Source organism: Carya illinoinensis, chromosome 5, assembly GCF_018687715.1.
Source record: "Carya illinoinensis cultivar Pawnee chromosome 5, C.illinoinensisPawnee_v1, whole genome shotgun sequence".
In the NCBI taxonomy this organism is placed as follows: domain Eukaryota; kingdom Viridiplantae; phylum Streptophyta; class Magnoliopsida; order Fagales; family Juglandaceae; genus Carya; species Carya illinoinensis.
The window spans coordinates 13,206,654-13,217,665 of record NC_056756.1 but is presented as its reverse complement, the minus strand read 5'-3'; the positions used below and the strand labels follow the sequence as shown (position 1 = coordinate 13,217,665).

The 11,012-nt window shown below is 36.1% G+C and overlaps 1 long non-coding RNA gene across 3 annotated transcripts; it reads right to left on the bottom strand.

Moving 5' to 3' along the window:
* Positions 1–577: 577 nt before the first annotated feature.
* LOC122309676 lies at positions 578–7,112 on the bottom strand. Of its 3 annotated transcripts, none has more exons than XR_006242494.1 (6): positions 6,892–7,112; positions 6,712–6,788; positions 5,337–5,424; positions 3,729–3,752; positions 2,685–2,979; positions 578–2,374 (listed from the first exon to the last, which is right to left on the bottom strand). It is a non-coding gene; the product is annotated as an uncharacterized LOC122309676 (long non-coding RNA). The 3 variants fall into 3 exon arrangements; XR_006242492.1 differs by having other exon boundaries at positions 2,889–2,979; positions 6,905–7,112; XR_006242493.1 differs by lacking the exon at positions 578–2,374 and having other exon boundaries at positions 2,413–2,979; positions 6,905–7,112.
* Positions 7,113–11,012: the final 3,900 nt, after the last annotated feature.

The following is an 11,012-nucleotide window of genomic DNA, read 5'->3' as shown; positions in this document are numbered from 1 at the left end:
TGAACTAAAAAAATATAACAATAATTCAAATATCTTCAGGATCATTACCTTTACTCCAATTTCCTCTTCAAACTCTGTCGCGTACCCATATGTATTTGTGTATGTGTGTATATGCCCATGCATGTGTGTGTGTGTGTGTGCGCGCGCTTTTATGTGTTTGTGTGTGTGTATGTATGTGTATGTATGTGTATGTATGTGTATTTATGTATGTGTGTATGTGTATGTATGTATTTCTATATGTACATATGTATGTTTGTGTGTGTGTGTGTGTGTGTGTGAATTGTATGCATGACTGTGTATGTATGCATGTATTTATGAATGTATGTATATGTATGTGTGTATGTGTATATGTATGCATGCATGTATACGTATGATGTATGTGAATGTATATGTATGTGTGTATGTGTATATATGTATGCATGTGTGTATGTGTATGTGTATGTATATATATGTATGCATGTGTGTATGTGTATGTGTATGTATATATATGTATAAGTATATATTTGTTTGTGTATGTACATTTGTAGGTATGTATGTTTGTTTGTATGTATGTGTTTGTGTATGTATGTCTGTTTGTATATATGTTTGTTTGTATGTATGTGTATGTCTGTATGTATATATATGTATGAATGTATGTATGTGTGTGCATTATATATGTATGTTAGTATGTATGTATGTGTATGTTCAGTTTTGCTAAAGGTACCCGCCGTTGGGTACCTTTTGCGGAATCGGTTGCCGATATTATTAAAAACAATAAAAATAAAAATAAAAATAAAAAAGAGACGGAAACATGAAATGAGAGAGGGAAACTAAAATAAAAAAGTTATGCTTCTAAGATATAACTTCTTCCTGTTAAAACAAACTATACGAGGAAGACGTTGGCATGGAACAAAAGACCAAAGTTCCATGTGGCTGTGCACTTATTCACAGAAGACTTTGGCACAGAGCAAATCAGAGGCAACTAGCGACGAACTGGGTTGCTCACGGTGTAGACCACTCGGCGTAGTTGGACTGTTGAAAATGGAGAGAGAGAGAGAGAGAGAGAGAGAGAGAGAGAGAGAGAGAGAGAGAGAGAGAGAGAGAGAGAGAGAGAGAGAGTAGATCGAGAGATAGAGAGAGCAATTGAAGCTTACGGAGCTACGCATGGTTGAGGGTGGCAGACGGGGAGACTTTGGGTAGTGGGGTCATGACGTGGAGGTTGCTCTTGGTGGCTTGCATTGCTCCTCCTTACTCTGTTTTCACTTCTTAAAATAGAGGACATGATGGAGTTGTTTCGGTTGGACCCGTGCTGAATGTGGCGACGATGATGCACTGATTTTGTCCATGGCAATGAGCTGAAAGTGATCTTGCTGCGAAGCCGGTACCATGAATGGAGAGGGTGGCTAAACTACGAGTTGGTAGCGGCGTGTAGTTCAGTGGTTTCTTGCGTGGTGACAATGCCGTTGTGCGTCGGTGGTTGCTTCCTTTAGCCTTGTTAACGTGAGGAGTTGTGATGGAGGTTGGGTTATAACATACAAAGAGTCGGCGTGAACGGGTCACGGTGTGGAAATTGTTCGTTTTGGTTATGAGAGAAATGGTGATGGTTGATCTTTCGGCGTTGGTTGAACGTAGACGGGTTGGACGTGAAGGAGGTGGTCTGGGTTGGCATGGAAGAGATCAACGTGCGGCAAGGCTTAGGGTTAGAGAGCACACATGCTCTCTTTCCTTGCTTGAACACAGACAAGACAATATGAAGGAGATGCAAAGAAGAAGATGAGCTAAATGCGTTTCATTATTACAAGTAGATGAACGTGTACGCGAGAGGTCCCCAACCCCGTGTGCAAATAGACTTTTTCGTGTATGTTTGTGTATATGTATGTATGTATGTATGTATGTATGTATATGTGTGTGTATGTACATATGTATTTGTTTGTGTGTATGTATATACGATGTATGTATGCATGTGTATGTGTTTGTGTAAGGGCGCGTGTGTGTATGTAAGTATGTATGTGTGTGTATGTGCTTGTTTGTGTATGTATGTGTTTACATGCGTGTTGAAGAATTTTAGACAAGAGAGAGAAACAGAAAGAGAGACATTTGATTAAAGATTGACATTGCATGAAACTTCTACTCTTCAAAAATTGCTTTTCTGTAGTACATTACTTTCTTCTAATTCATCCAAAAATATCATTAGTTTAACAAGCTTAAGAAACGTATTAGACGAGAATACCAACAAGATATGGAAAGGAAAAAGGAAATAAAGTAAAAAATACAAGTCACAGCCCTTCTTACACAGATGATATATTACAATAATTAATAAAACAATATATATATATATATATATACCTTCTTTTGTTCTACCATCCAAGGTTGCAGCAATTGAATGCCCCAACACCTTAAAAAAGATTGTATATGTTAGTATAAAATGTTTGGTATAAGATATAGTATATATTAATTCTAATATTAGAAATAATATACAATATAAAAGTGATTATATTATAAACGAAATAACTAAAATATCTTATATATTCTTTCATTAAAACTAAGTGGATGGTTAGTTAATATATCTTTCATTAAAACTTCAAACATTTGAGTAATGTGTAAACAAGTAAAAGGATTAAAATAGTCGTCCATTAAGCTGATAAATTTGAAATGCAACAAATTAAAAGACTGGTAAATAATTTTATCTAGGATGAAGGATAGACCTTGAGAAATAATAGTCCATGAGAGATGATGGCATGAGACAACCTAAGAGAACCCTAATGAAGAAGATAGAGAAACCAAAAAGCCTTGCTATCTTTGTCTGAAATTAAAAATAAAAAATAAAAAAATCAAGCCCTCTCGCACCCATATGTATGTATATATATGTATGTAATATGTGCATTTATCCTGTGTATAACTATACTAACCTCTGACGTTAGGCAGGGAGAGAGGTCTTCAATTAAAGATTTATCTTGTATGAAGCTTCCCTTCCGTAAAATCCGTGTTGTACATTAGTTTCTTCACTCCAAAATATCATTAGCATTAAGAAATGAATTAGATAATAATATCAACATATATTGCAATTATTAACAAAACAGGGGGGAAAAAATAAGAGGAAAAAGAGTAAAGTTACTAACCCCCCAATGCAATAATACAAGCAATTGATCATTATTGATGATATATTGCAGTTATTAACAAAATAAAAATACATATTCCCTTTTGTTCAGCCATTCAAGGCAGCAGCAAATGAATGCTCCAACGCCTCTAAAGTATAAAAGCAATTCTTTGTAAGTGAAGTAATTAATATATTTTTTATTTTTAATTGCATGGACAACTGTAAATTTTATTAGAACTTCGAACATTATAATCTTTGTCAATGAGTAAAAAGATTAAAACAAATGAAATAGATCAAAAGATTATATAATAAATCATTCATATTTGTAAAGCTTCATCATAAAAACAAAAAAATACTACTTCAATAAATTACTTCATGAAAAAAAAAAAAAATTGTGAGAAACGTTGGATAACCTAATAAGGCATTGTTTGGATATATTCTGAATTGACCTTGGTGCTATAAAACATGTTAAAAGGGGGATTCAGTAACTTTAGGCCAACTAAACCTACCCTTACAGCCATAATTCCATTTTCCTTTTTTTTTTTTTTTCATGGCGTCACAAATACTACAATGCATTAAAAAATAAATAAAAATCAAGACTCTTGCAATAGCAAGAAAAGCACTCAATGGCAAGAAAAAAACATGCATATACCTCAGGTGGCAACAGCCTGAGCACCTGCCAAAACAAATAGCCATTCTATATTAATATTTGGGAGATCAATGGCGATTTTCAATACAAGAAAACTGAGCTGCAAATGTGTTCGAGAACAAAACCCAATTCCATTTCAGCTTATTAGAACCAAACCTCAGACAAAAAACATAAAAAAGAATTCAAGAAAAGAGAGAGATAAGAAAATAGAAAGGAAAAGAACGTAAAAAATTAGAGCAGCATGTATATTCCCAGCGATTTGTAGCCGCTATAAATAGTCTTTTACAAAATAATAACAATAATAAAAAATAGCAAAATAATATCACAGGCTCACAAGCCTTGTACCTAAAATACATAAAGAATGTAAATAATATATTACAATAAAGAAAATATTGGAATACAAATAACAATTCCTAGGTAGTTTGAAAAAAAAAAGAAAAAAAGCACATACTAAGCATGGAAAAATGTAGGGGAAGTGTGCACCAATAGTTATTTGATCATTTTAAAGTTTAACTTACTGAAAAAAACTTATTTGGCCTGTGAACAGCCAAATGCAACATTACGAACCATATAAACAACTATATTCAAGAGTAAAACATGAACTAAAAATGTGGGAAATTCTAACAAGCTTTCACATATGAAAACAATGTAAATGTGGGAAACTCCAGCAAATGTAGGTTATCTCTCATCTTCTTTAGATTAAAAGCAGGCCTTACAGGCAGTGGGCCTTACCTACCATTCAGCCCTCTCTAAAGAGAATGCAAGTCACGCAAAAATGCAACAGCACAGAAAGCCTGAACTGCTTAAGTTGGCACATTTGGTTCTTTGGAGGTTAAGAGTGGATATGATTAAAGTAGAATGTTGGAAGTGTTCTCGAGGTGAAGTCGCCAGTCTCTCTCATTTTTCATCCAAAACTAAGGCCACCCTCCTCAACACAGCATGAGCTAGCAGAGGCTCCTCAATATACTCTCCCTCCCTCTTCCAGCATATTATTATCTACTTTATATTTTTATGAGTTTTATACACAGCTTGTACAAGCAAGAAAAGTTTCATGCCCATAACTGACACTGGTGTTCCAGCTGGTTTGGAACTAGGATTAAAAATGAAATATGAAGTTAGCTAAAAGTTTCTAACTTACCACCCTGAATCAGTTAGGGACTGCCTTCTGAGCCTCCTGAATACACATGTATGCCTCACACTGTAAACAAGTACGGATATGTCTAAACTCTCTCTTAGGATTCTCTTTGCAAACAAATCACATTAGAAAGAAATCTTTCCAGGAAAACTTAGCATTTACAACTTGTCAATATGTATTATCTTCTTTCTAAGACAAGTATACGCAATCAGTTATACAGATTATGGCATTAGAATTTCCTTTTTGAACTAGCATTTCTTCCTTGTCTTTAACAGAATTGGAAATTATATAATTACCAGAGACATATGGGGAAAACACAACTTAGACTTCAAGAATAAGTACCAAACAACAACAATATTAAGAAAAATAACAGGACCAAGGAGAAAACGGGAGAAAACGAAATACAGTTATAAATCCAGTACTGTCTATGAATAACTGAGCGGTAGAACTAATCTAGAAAAACTTAACATCCATACCATCGAAAGAGTTTTATCCTCCCACTGCATTGAGCTTTCCAAGAGCAGATCTTATGCTTTTGGAGTGGGGCCAAGAATGAAAACTAGCCTGAAAATTAAAAATCAAAATAAAGTATGTTGAATAAAACAATATAGTTCAAAACCCAGAAAACCAACAGCTCAGTATGATTTCAACAAACAAACCATAGTTATCACTGTAATTCTAAATCTTCAGAGTCGACAACTTTCAAACGTTAAAAGTCATAAGGTAAACAAAACACTCCTCGAAATCAATCTCAAGGTGGAAATATTACCGCAAGTGTGGGCTGATTAAAATAGGAACGATGATGCGACTATGGTCCGAGTTTGGCTGTAATGGGGCTAGCCGAGAGAGAGAGAGAGGGAGAGAGGAAAAGAGGGACAGAGTGGAGTTCAGAGGGGGAAGATAGAGGGCGTGGAAGAGAAAAGAAAATGAATTGAAAATTTAAATAAGAAACTGTAGGGACTGATCGTTACGGTTCATTACCGTTGGATGGAGAAGTGGAAAATCACAAACTCTACAAAAATTCAAATATATATATTTATATATATACTTGCAATACATCCGATGCGACATTGTTCTCAACTCCTAATAAGGGGCTTCAACGACAATTCAATCCATGCATTGCAATGAATTGAGTCTTTCTTCCATACTTGTGGCGCATCCTCTGAATTGAATGCCTTCTCATTTACAGTTGATGTAAGTTCATGAATGCCGATCCAACTTAGCATCTGGAATAATTTCTTTGCTATCATTGTTCTCACATGCAGCACAATCTCAATACAGAATAGAGATAACCCAGTCTCAGGTTCTTTTCCCTCTGACTTCAAGATAGAGGTTTTTATTGAAGCATTCTGATAATTCTCTACAGTCTAATTGTTAAAAAGATGCTGGAAATATAGTTTCCAAATCAGCTGTTCATAAAAATTAAACCCTCGTCTCATTAATAAGGCTATGTGCATGTATATCCTTTGTTCTGTCTATTCTGTTCTATTTGGGACAGTTTATTTTGTTAATATTCTCTAGCCTATTTCTCACTTTTACAGCCTACTTCTTTTGTCCTCCCTCCAAAAAGCTCTATGTGAAGTACTGATTGCTGCATGGTCTTTCTGGCACTAAAGTTTACAAAAATTCTCAGCAACAATCACCCTTTTCTTGTGGCTTAATAAGACTCGGTAAAATTGTGTACAACGCGAGGCACTACATATTGTTATCCGATGTTGTGGTGCCATTCTAGCTATTCCGTGGAACAATTTATTAATTCGTGGGCTATGTTCTTGCAGGAGCATATTCTCATTGATAATTCAAAGATTAGAGGAAGATTTGAAATATAAATTTTGTAGATGAAAAGGATACCGTAGATTTTGCCAGTGTGAACAGGTTACTACCATAACATTCTATTTGAGCAGCAATGCATTCGATTCTGAAAACACCTGCCAATAATAATAATAATAAAATGTTTTAAAGTTTGCTTCCTGACAAAATAAAAACATAAAACCAGAACTTGAAAGATGATTCAAAGATGAGAGGCGTTACGGAGGGAAGCCACCTTGGCTCTCAAGTCGTCCATCTCCCTCTTCAGCTCCTTCTCCATTCAGGCTTCTTGCCATGAATATCCCGAGAAGTCTTGGAGTGCGAATCACGGATGATCACGGATGTTCGGCAATCCTCCGAGACTACGACCGCTCCCTGAAATGGATTGGATTTACTGAAATGGAAAAAGAATAAGAGAGAAAACGGAAGGATATTTCCCTTTGTTTCTCTCGCTCCCTGTTTCTCAAATCTCTCTCCCTTCAAACGCATATAAATAGTTGGGACTTCAAAGTTCAAAACAGCAACGGCTTTCTTTTTCTTTTAATTCAAATTATCTTATATCCGATAAACACTCGTGGCATCGAGAAAAATTTTATAAGTAGTTATTTTTATATATTCTTTATATATTTTATTAATTAATTAGTTGTATTATTTTTTTTAATAAAATTTTTTTACGTATAAGTAAAGTCATGTATTAATCTACATATTAATACTAATTTTTTCATATTAAAAATTTAAATTAACATTATTTTTAGGCCTGTTCAACCGGATTCCAACCCGGGAACCCAGGTACACCCGGGCCGGGAACTGGATCTCAAATCCAGACTGAAACCCGACCCGGATTAATCCGGATCAGATCCGGTCTGGAACCCGGATGTATCCGGGTTTTGAAAAAACCGGATTCCGGGTTCCGAGTTGAACCCGGTTTCTACAGACTTCACTTTCTCTTTCGACGACCCATGCTACAGCAGCAGCTCGTATACCGCGGTCGAAGGCCTGCCCTCCCCGTTCAACGACCCGGGCTCGAATCTTTCGGACTCCGAGCTCCCAGAAACTGCTTATGAGATCCTCGTCGCCGCGTGTCGGAGCACCGGTACGTGGCCGTTGACCTACATCCAGTAGTCGGAGAAAACTGAACGGGCTCCTGCGATCTCGCATTCGGCTTCCCTGCAGAGGTCGGTGGCGGTGACTCAGTGAGTCAAGGGCGAGTGACCCGTATAATTAATAAATCTTGATCCAGTTTGAAGAAACACGAGTACCCGGTTTTAAACCCGGGTTCCGAGTTTAAAACCCGGTACCCGGCCCGGGTACACCCGGGTTTAGACATCTGGATTTCGGCCCGGATAAATCCGGTTATCCGGGTTCCGGTCCGGATCGGGTAAAACCCGGTCCGGATGAACAGTCCTAACTATTTTTAATAAAATTTATTTTTTAACCAATCAAATTAGATTGGTATACATATTAGTGTATAATTATAATTATAACTAGATTTTTTATTTTTAATATAATATAATTATTTTATTAATGTAATAGACAAAAAATAACTATACATAATATAACTTTATCCAAAAATAGCATGAATCACATCCACCCGCCAGCCTGTAGGGTCATGGTATGCTATTTGTAGGCCAGATTAGGTGCTAGCCCAACTACTGTAGACCTGATTTGGATGGTAGGTTGAGTTGAGATGAAAGTTTAAAATATTATTTTTTAATATTATTATTATTTAAAAATTTAAAAAAGTTAAATTAAAATTTAATAAAATTGAATTATTTATTATATTTTGTATTGAAAGCTAAAAAAATTGTAATGATTAGATAAGATAAGTTGAGTTGAGTTGGGCTATGCTTAGTAACCAAACGCTACCTAAATGACCATACTCTCTACTCACTCTATTATTAATCGATTACTTTATTTTTTTTCTCTATTTTCTCTAATTTTAATTTTATAAATAAAAGTCAATTACTAAATAACTAGCCTTGCAATGTCTATTATAATATGAGAAATAATATTTGCCTACCTAGGGGTCACCTCGCCTTCTCATTGTGAACAAAATGTATAAATGAGGCTCACATGAATTTTTTTTTCTTTAATGATGAACCATACTTTTTTTTTTTTCCCAAAGAAGTATGTGAACCTTGCATACTTTAAGGTGTAGTTTAGATAGTGAGTTAAGATGAAAGATAAAAATTAAATAAAATATTGTTAAAAAATTATTTTGTAATATTATTATTTTGAAATTTTAAAAAGTTGAATTGTTTATTATTTTTGTGTGAAAATTTAAGAAAATTATAAGATAAAATGAGATATTGAGATGAAACATTTCTTATATCCAAATCGAATATAAGACTATACCTAACATTACTCAAACTAGGTTTGCATTGTGACCACAAGCAACAAAGTCATGTTCCAATCCCGTTGTAATTATCAACTTCAACCACACTTTCGTTCCATTCACTTTTCCAAAACTTTTCATCTCATCTAATTATTACAATTTTTTTAAATTTTTATATAAATAAAATAAATAATTCAACTTTTTCAAATCTCAATATAAAAATAATATTAAAATAATATTTTATAATAATATTTTATTTAATTTTTAACTTTAATCTCAACTAATCTCATTTCATTTTTTTAATAACAAACGAGGCTTCGCCGAGTTTCATCTCATAAGTATTTGTGGGCTTAATTCATGAGAACGAGATATTTTGGCGGTCAGGTTAATTTCTTAGATGAATGTCTCTGTGCATAGAATTAATATTGGGAGCAGCCTCTGTTTGGGAACACTCGAAACACACCCTACGTGGCACATAGTAAATGACGAAATAGTCCCTTGCTGCCCAGCTGCATGTTCCGTCATTTTCATACCATTAAACTGTTTTGAAATCGTTGAACAGAGCTTCAGCCACCCTGGGCGAAGATCCAAATACTGTTGAGCTCCGATTAGGACTAGGGTTCTGGTTGTTCGAATTGTTGGGGTTTGGGTTGGGATCGGGATTGCTAGTGTGGGTCTGTGAGCCGGTCTCCATCTCCACCGAGAATTCAGACGGTACGTACGATCGGGCTGGTTGGCTTCTCCAATTGACCTCGTTTCGCGTCTTCTGCACCAACAACTTTCTCACTGTATCGTTGCGTTTATGTGAGAATTTGCTCGTTGCGGTACCAAGGATTCAGTACCACGCAGTACCCGAGCCCCCAACCCGTTTGCTCCATATCACCAACAGATCTCCCTCATCGTTTCGTGCACTCTCATCGTTTCGTCCCACTCTCAACCCAGTTCATTTGGTGTTGTTTTTTTCTTGTATTTCTACTCTTTTTTTTTTTTTAATGGCTTGTGCTCCCCACCTAAAGCGATTCCGATCTTTTTTTTTTCTCTTTTTCTCTCTTTGTGTGATCTGTTTCTTCTAAACTTGTGTACTTCTTATTTCAGTGGTTTATTTCAGTGTGACGAGGTGGTTTATTTTCAGTGGTTTATTTCAGACAGCAAGTGCAACCATAGCACCACATCTGGTCACCATCAACGGTAGCCAAGCATGCCGCAAAAGACCACGCAAACCACCGTGCTAGCCTCTGAAAACCACTGGAGGGAGTGCTCTGTTTTTGCTCTCTGAAATAGAGGATTTTTCTTCTCACCGTGAGCCACAAAGCTCCTCCAAAACAGTGTCGTTAGTTTGCGTTAAATGAGCTCGCGGGGAGGGACGGTGATGGGCAGATGGATGAGCTTCACGAGGTGGTGCTGAACAGAGGGACGGCGTCTCGGGTTGGTGTTGGGCAGAGGTCAAACGTGAGGTGGGTTGCTTTGCGACGGAGGAGGGGTGGAGGAAGGTGACGCGCAGGCGAGGGTAGAGAAGTTTCGCGGGAGGAATTCAAATGGAAAGAAAATGAAAACACTGACTTTTGTTTTCAAAAACACACGTTTTGGTTAAAAGAAAGAAGACGAATAAAAAGAAGACACGTAGGGTGTGTGTTGTGTGCAATTGCTACAGTTGCTGATCCGTAGCAAAGCTCCTGTGCATAAGATGACACATGACACATCAGAGTGGCAGATATCCTGTTCTTAAGAATGACAGACCAATCAAATCCAAAGACTGTTATAATCTGATAATGTAATAATCCAAATCAAAGATAATAGCTCCAAACACAGTGAGACAATGCACAAGAGTTTATAACAAAAGAAAAAGAATATACATGATGCATTGCTGCTCATCAAATAGAATGTTATGGTAACCTGTTCACACTGGCAAAATCTACGGTATCCTTTTCATCTACAAAATTTATATTTCAAATCTTCCTCTAATCTTTGAATTATCAATGAGAATGCTCCAGTTGCAAGAACATAGCCC